Source organism: Humulus lupulus, chromosome 6, assembly GCF_963169125.1.
Source record: "Humulus lupulus chromosome 6, drHumLupu1.1, whole genome shotgun sequence".
Lineage (NCBI taxonomy): Eukaryota > Viridiplantae > Streptophyta > Magnoliopsida > Rosales > Cannabaceae > Humulus > Humulus lupulus.
The window spans coordinates 117,354,999-117,364,129 of record NC_084798.1 but is presented as its reverse complement, the minus strand read 5'-3'; positions in this window follow the sequence as shown (position 1 = coordinate 117,364,129).

Sequence of the window (9,131 nt, the reverse complement as noted above, 5' to 3'; positions counted from 1 at the left end):
TCTGACTGAGCACCATCCTAGCTTGTAACATGCCCTCAAGGTCGGCATGTTACACTAGGCACCTGGTGCGCAGGTGGCAGCGGACAAGAAGCGCGCAGGGGCACGGCTGGGGAGTAGGTGCTCGAGTTCTCCTGGTGCTCCCGGGCTCGAGCTAGGGCATGCCGAGAAGGTCTCGACACCCTTTGGGGCTCGGGGCTCGAGATTAGACTTTTTGAAATTAATCATACTATTGAAGAAAATTTAAATTACAAAAAATCCTATGCCCCATATGGCTTACAATTTTGTAGATTTATAAAACATAAGAATAATTCCTAAACCCAAAACACCATATTATTAACGACTCTTAAGAACATACGCTCACCCAAATAAACAACCATCCATTCATCACATATTATGATAATATAAGAATGCATATTATACCCACATAGTAATTAATGCATGCATAGATTAATGACCACGCTGGTACCAATTGTTTGTAACTGGTTTACCATGTGCGCAGCGTAAAGCATGGGGTGCTGGGCCCAGAGATTTTTAAAAAAATCATTTAAACATACTTTAAATAATTAGATCCATTAACATGCTATACATTAATAATGTAGAAATAAAAGATGAGGATTTACGAGTTGAAGAACTATCAAGAATCCTCGCTATCTTTTTGTATCTCCAACGAACATCCAATCCAAAGCAGTTCTTCAGATATACTTAGCTTCCATGATGTATCTCTACACCTCAAGACGTGTGTGAGAACATAGAGTAATGGTAAGGAAAAATTTATGATTCAAAAGATATTCTCAACACATGAGATCTTGGAATATTAGGTCTGAGACTATTTTTCAAGGATAGAGAAAATAGTACGATCTATTTTCTTTCTGACAAAAGTCTTATGTTTTATTTAAAACTATTTCCATCTGATAAATTTATAAAAGAATTAATTAAATTTTTGAAATTCAAAATTCAAATTATATATCAATTATTAAATAATTAGGTAAATAAAAGAAATATCGAAGACACATTCTTGGACTCTGTTACACGCCAACTATAGTGCATGCAGTGTAGTTGGCGTGTAACACATCCCTGAAATCAAGGATATGTTCCAACCATTTTCTTTTAATTATTATTTAATCATTATTTGTTCAAAAATATATAAACCTGATAACGTATTTATCAAATTAATTAAATAATAAATATCATTTCAAATTCAAATCAAATTTGAATTATCATAAATATATTTTTACATTATTTAAATAAATAAAACTAATAAATTAAAAGGTAATTATCTTAATTATTTAAATGCTATTTTTTAAAATGTCATTTTAATTAAAAAATTATTTTCAAAATATAATTAATTAATTTATTAATTTTGAAAATTACTATATTAATTAATTAATTTATCTCAATTACATATTTGACCCTAAAGAAAAAATTTCTTCCAAATATGTTATTTTCCTCATTTTTCCCAATTTCAACTCTCACCTTGAATAGTGTTGATAGAGCCATCTCGGGGACCTATGGACCTATAATTTCAAGCTACAATAAATTTAGATTATTAATTAAAACTCTTTAATATAATAACCTTAATTTATTAATCTCAATATTATTTCACTAAAAATATGAGATTGCACTTTTATAATTATATACATTTATTTATTGAGTACTTTGAAATAAAAAAAGTACCCATCTATTTAATCACTACATACAATTCAATCATCTATTAATGGTTCATAATTAAAGTAGGAATTAATTACCGTTTAACCTCTTTAATTATATCTTGTTTCCTTAAGTACTATTAACTTTACTAGTGAAGGTTAATTCATAAAGTGATTTATGAATTTGAGCTCAATAACCTTTTAGTTCCAAAAGTCAACCCTTATGAGAACCATTATTCAATTCCTATTGGAAAGGTAAGATTCCATATCTGTATATTATTTCTCCAGCCATTTACATCAATGAGTTCCCAAAACAAAATTTTTCAGTTTGATCATTCTGACAAACCATAACGAGTGAATCAAAGAACTCATATGACATAAACAACTGTTCATAATAACTTGAGGATTAAGATCAATTTTTATATGATCATCTTATTAATATGTTTAATTAATACTTATAAAGTAAACAACATTATTAAGTATTAGTAACATATCGGGTCATGTTCATATATAATCACTTTATACAAAGTACCTCCACTAAGAGGTCCTACTACATCAGTAATCTGAATCTAGATTACATGTATTCATAATACTAGTGAATCGTACTTACAATATTTAATCCAAAGATTCCACATAACTTTGTTTTATTGCTAACTATTTAAATTCGTTCCCTACAATCTTCATCCTCTCTTACCAATACAAGATTGTACTCACAATATCGAATTTGGGATAATAATAATTAATTTAAACATGAATAACAATTAACATTATTTCTGGATCATAAACACATTCATTTTGATCATATCAACAATTAACACGGCCTATGCCGAACAAGGTGCATCACCAGGCACCGAGCTTATGGCATATGCCGAGCAAGTGTATACAACACTCCAATAATGGCCCTGTCATCACGACCTACATTCTGCATGATTATATCCTAATACGGTCCATGTCAATTAATTACAAAAAATGTCAAGACAAAGAAGCATACTAGATACTAATATGCATAAATGTGTACCCAACCCTAAATCAATTCAGATATACGGTCATAACCTTACTCATACATAACAAGGTTGATGCCCTACTCTATATGCATATGTCAGTGTTCTTACCTCGATTCAAGTGATAGAAACGAGACGACCACGCATGTGGTCCTCTTCTGAGCCTCTCAGAAATCTTAGTCACAAAAATAATTTAACTCTCATTAGGAATCAAATCCTATTGCTGGCTCAAGAGTTAGACCATAGCTCTCAGGACCTTTAATTCCACTTAACATGCTAGTGAAATCATCCCCTAATCCCCTCGAACGGTCCCCAAATAAGATCCTAGAAATTTCGTACCCAACTAACAAAAGTTAGAAAAATGTCATTTCAGGGCACCTGGCGCAGTCGCACTAGGGTCCCTGTTAGGTTTATTTTAGGTTTTTTTTTTAGAGAATGTTTTAGGTTATGTTTTTATTTATTTAGGATTGTTTTGTGCAGATTTATGCTTGTTTTCTTCTTGTTTAAGGTTTTAATGGTCAAGTACATAATATCGAGTTAAATGAGAATAAACATGTTAAATATGATGAATAAGATGAATTTAGTGTTGATTGTGAAGTTACAAGACATTATGTGTTGAAAATACCACATTGAATATGCTCAACACGCGTTGTTTATGCTCTGTAATGCAAGTCTAAAACTTTAAGTCGTATTTTGACCATGATTTCTTCATTTTCTGAAAACCCTTGTTGAAATAGAAGTTATAGAGGCTTTTTTAATCATTCGATTTGAAGTTATATCGAGGGAGTTATGATTAAAACACGATGAGATGACCCTGCTGGCTGTTCAAAACGAGTTTCAGTTTTATTATGTACAATTAGCGCCCCTACGCTATCAAAGTTAAAGAGCACAGTTCCAGAAAGTGTGAAATAGCTCCCCTGCGCTATAAAGTTGCGCCCCTGTGCTACGATCCGTACGATTTTCGTAAAAAGCAAGCAAATGGCATTTTTATGGGGGCAAGAAGGTCTTTTCACATAGAATTGATAGGGTTACTATAAAAGCTTAATTTTGAGAGATTTAAATCACTTCTAGCCGCTGGAAATCAAAAGGATCTTGGAGATCAAGATTGGAATTCTTCAAGAGTTTTTCTTTTCTTCTTCTTTAATTTCTTTTTCTTATGTTCTTTTCTTAATAAATGGATGTTATGAATCTAGTTATGAACTAATTTTATTTTCTAGGGTTTTAATGTAGTCTCTTAATACTCTATTATTAGTTAATGCAATCTCTATGATTTCTTTTTCTTCATTGTGATCTATTCAATTTTGTGCTTAATGAATGTGAATAATTTGACTTCGTTATTTTCATTACTTATGAATTTAATTTAAAATTTAAGAGGTGAGAGTTAAATATGTTATAATTGAATAGACATAGATTTCGATATAGAACGAGAATACCTATATGGTTTGTGTAGCTTTTAGGATTTCTATTCTTAATGCTTGTCTTATGTTTGGAATTTATCACAGAGATGTAGAAAAATCACATATAGGTTGAGAGATTTATATATCTTAATAAGAATATAGATTGCTTTAATAAGTCTGTTATCACGATAAGAGAAAGAATAGCTGAAATTGTATTGATGAAACAATAAAGTGGATAGATGATGAAATTAAATACCCTAGGTTTTCATCCATTGAATTAATTTTGCTTTTATTTGTTTCTGTTATTTGTTAATTGTTAGTTTTGTCAATTCTTGTTTCTGTTCTTGATATTCTTGAATCTAAGTTTTATTAGCCAAATAGAATTGGGAAGTTAATTATTGGTAGTTAATAACAATCTCTATGGGACGATGCTCTACTTATCTCTATTATTACTTGTCTATGATTGTGTATACTTGCGCATTGGAATTTTCGCAACAGTCCCAGAAACACGAATCGCAACCTAGGAATCAGAATTTTCCTTGCGATTTCTCTAACTAAATTTGACCCAAAACTCAATTCTCAGCAGATTTTTGCACAAAAACTCAACCTAACCTCAATACAACTCAATATGCACCCAAAAAAAACTTAACCTCAGTTCCGAATGTCGAATTACCAAATTCAGAAGTTAGGGCTAAAATCCCCAAATTTTCCTAAATCCGAAAATCAAGCCAAAAATCCATGGTTTCCATTGAGAATTCAAGTTATCAAACAATTGTTAAAAAATTTCCTATCATTAATCTACCCATCTAAACAGCAAAAAGTCATAATTTTTTAAAATTAAGCAAAAGCCCCAACTCTCTACCAAGAACAAATGAAGAACACTAGGGAAAAGAATCTCATACCTCCTTCCTGAAATTTGAATTCTCTATGGAAAGATTAAGTCCTAGCAGCTGCAAACTCTCTTCCAAATGCTTAAATTCTTCAATCAAACTCAGAAAATTGATGAGGCCTTGAACCTTGGTTGAGAGATTCTTTTATGAAGCTAAGTTTGAAGAAGGAAGAGGTAGAGAAAGAGAGGATATCATGAGAATGACCAACTAAAAAGATGATGGTCATCTTTTCTCTAATTATGTGGTCAAATGACCATTTTGTCGTTCCCCTTCAATCACCCCTTTAACCACACACAAGGGCATTTTTGTCATTTTTTTATTATTCCCACTAAGCCACAAATTTAATTATCTTACTAATCTCTAATTATATTACTAATGTCTATTTAACATAAATATTCCATCAACTAATTTTTATTTCACTAATATCCTCAGAGTGTAATAATTCCCATAATACCCCTAGGCTTGACCCAAGCCGGGTATTGTTTTCCCGTTATGAATTTTCTGCTATAACCGCTTGAAAGGACACTCTTGCCGAAAATAACACATGTCCACATAATAATGTGGTCACAATGCACATAGCACGTAAAATTTATAAATATACCATCAACGGGTCGAAATTACAAAAATGCTCCTTTTCATCAAAAGCGGGTCTTTAAACACATTTAATGCACATAATAAAATCAATTATATAATAATATAATTCATAATAATACAATTCATGCCTTCCAAGTGCGCTGGTTAAGGTACTAAACCTCATTAGGAGTTCGGGGCATTACACTAAGCATTAGGTAAGTATGACCATATCTTAAGTAGTCGTTAATGAAAGTGACAAAATACTCATAACCATCTCAAGCTTGTATATTAATTGGACCACACACATCGTTGTGTACAATCTCTAATAGTTCTTTGGCTGTACTGCCATTCGATGAGAAATGGAGTTTAGTCATTTTGCCTTCTAAATAGGATTCGCAAACCCAAAGAGTTCCAACAGTTAGTTCCTTCAATGGTCCATAATTTGTTAACTGGTTTATTCTGTGTAACGACCCAAAATTACTAATAAGGCTTAAGGGCCTTGATTAGTGTGTCGGGAGGGCATAACTGGATTGCGTGTGATTTAAATGATTAAATGCATGATTATGTGATAAGCATGCTTATATGATTATTTGGATATATGAGATGCATGATTATGATTATTAGTATGCATGTAGGCCCTGATTAGATTAAAAGGGCATATTCGTAATTTTGGCCCGTTGAGGGCATAAATGTAATTATTTGTGATAAATTGTTGAGACCACATTATTATGTGGATATATATATATATTTGCAGCTTGTGACTTGAGGCGATCCTAGTGAGCGGTTTAGCGAAAAAGTCACGGTGGGGATTTATACCCAGCTCGGGGGAGCCTGGGGGTATTTCTGGGAATTCGGGAAATATATTGGAGACTATTTAACATTGAGGAAAATAATTGGTGATTAGTTAGGTGTTGGGATTTAAGCGATAATTATTAGCGACACTCGAGGAATTAGCGGGAATTGGGAACAAATGACCAAAATGCCCTTAGAATGTTTTAAGGCTTAGGTTTTAATGGGAGGGCAAAATGGTCTTTTAGGTGGTTAAAAGAGGATAAGTGATATTCTGCCTTTATAGACTTAATGGAATTTTTAGAAAGTTGTAGAAACTGAAAGAAAATAAAAGAAGAAGGAAAAACAGAACATTGAGCTTATCCCTTTCTCTCCCACTCTGTTTCCTCTTCCTTCACCATCTCTTGCGGATTTTTGAAGTTGTAACTCAGAGGAAGCTTAGGCTGATTGAGGTAAGATTTAAAGGTTTTGATGAGTTTTTTGAGTTTTGTTAGAAATGATTTATGAACTTGGGATTTGGATGGAGGTTAAGGGAATTAAGCTTTGGGAAATGAGGACTTAAAGGATGGAAAGGCTTAGAGGACAACCTAGGGTCGAATTCCCCATCAAAGGTAAGGAATTATGAGCTTGATCATCTGAGTTGCTGGGTTATTTCCGGTTTTTCTGATGAGTTCTTGAGTTTTAAGTTTAAATCTTTTTTTTTCTATGCTCGATGGTGCATGTGGCCAACTTTGATGTTGTTGGGCCATGTGGGATGAGATGTAGTTGATGGTAGGCTTATTTTGAAGTGTGGTTGAAGGTTGGAGGGGTTTTAGGGAGGTTTGGCTCGGGGAAATTTGAAGGAAAATTCAGGGGGTTTTCTGGTGCTGAGTGTAGCGCTGTAGCGCTACTCTGTCTTCAGAAATGGATTTTTTGGTATTTTCTTAGGGTTTTTGCCCGGGGGCTTGGGGTTTGATTCCACCACCCCATTTGGTGGAATTAGGGCTTCCCGAGGGCTCGGGATTGGTCTCAAGGTTAGGTTATGAAATTGAAGTTTAGAGATGGTTCTAATTTATGGTTGTGACTAGGTGTACGCTAGGGCTCGAACGGGATCATGCTTGAAGGTAGATTTCACTAATCAAAGCTATCGAAATCAGAGGTAAGAAACTGCACCCGGTTATGTGAATATGTCAGGACTAAGAGTTCCCTATATTTGTATGTGATGTCATGAGATGTTATTATGCCATGGGGACATGTGATAAACGGCCTAAGAGTGCCAGAATCAATATTTGCGCACAGAGCACGACTCGGCCACTAGTAGCTGAGGTTAAGTACATAATCCCTAAGCGAGCCGTAGTCAGTGGGATAATCAGAGGGTGCGGCCTAAGGGCGACGACCCTGGATTTTGGCGTGATATGTTTAATGTTGTTTAAACTAATGGTTGAAGAGAGTATGTTATCTGAATAACTGATTATTGGCTTGTAGATTGATATCACTGTTTATATATGCAATATGACTTGTTTGTATCTGATTGATAATTCATGAAATATCTGACAGTTGTTTACCGATTATACTTTGTATTGTGGCTTTCTTGCTGGGCCTCGGCTCACGGGTGCTTCGTGGTGCAGGTAAAGGAAAGAGCAAGGTGGACCAATCCTGAGTTGGAGAGCTTTGAGGCTGAATATACATAGTCAGCTGATCGGCCACCACGGCCAAGGAGTGGTACAGGACAGGAGAAGCCTAAATGTCTGTTTTGCCCTTAGAGTGGCCAGTACTTGTTTACAACCTGGAATTTTTGTAAACTTTCTTTTAAACTCTATTTCTTTTGGGGTCCCATGTACGAAATGTTTATCTAAATGAAATGTATCATTTATGACCAAAATATTTTAACCCTGGTTCAATTATGATTTCAGTAACACGTTTCTAACTAAATGACTTTATTAGCAAGTCTTGTACCTTTATAAACACACAGTGTAACGGTCTTGGCTACCCAGGGCGTTACATTCTGTCTAGACTAATATGACCTGGTCTCAGATGCCATAGATATGTGTCAACCTTTTTAGAAACTTTTTATCTTTTGTTGTCTTTCGGTTTATCTACTTTAAATAACTCAAAGTTATTAAGCGATCGTTCATTTTGCTTGAGCATATACAATCTATTTGTTTGTTTAGCTTCTCAAATTTTGAAACCATTCTTTGAAATAACAATCACATTATTATCAAAATAAATATCAAAATCTTGTTCATGCAACATAGATAAAGAAACTAAGTTTCTAGAAAATTCATGAATAAAATAAACAATATTCAAAATAAGAAAATTGTTCCCAAAAAATAAACGGATTGTTCCTAATGCTCTTGTTGACACGAGCGCTCCACTTCCAACTCGCATAGTCCCCTTGCCATCAGCAAGTTCTCTTAATGACTTAAGTATCTGCATAGAAGACAAAATGTGGTTAGTGGCTACTGAATTAATTATCCAGGATGACATATTGTCTTCAACTATACAAGCTTCAAGTGCAAGTAAATCATATTTACCTTTCTTTTTCAGCTCAACGAGATACTTGTTATAGTTTCTCTTCCAGTGACCTAAAACTCCGCAATGGAAACACTTTCCTTTTGGTTCATTTTTTTGGATTTGTTGTCATTGTTTTTCTACTTGGCCTTTGGTGCTTTCTTGCCTTTCTTAGACTTCTTGCCCTTACTATTGTCCTTTTCCTCGTTCTTCTTCCTATTCTTGGTTTTATCCTTAGAGGATGGAGGTTTTCCTTCAATGACATTTTCCTCTGCCTCTTTAGTTATAGTTTTGTTAAGAGACTCAAATGTCTGTAGTTCATTCAACACCTGGGCCATGTTGAAT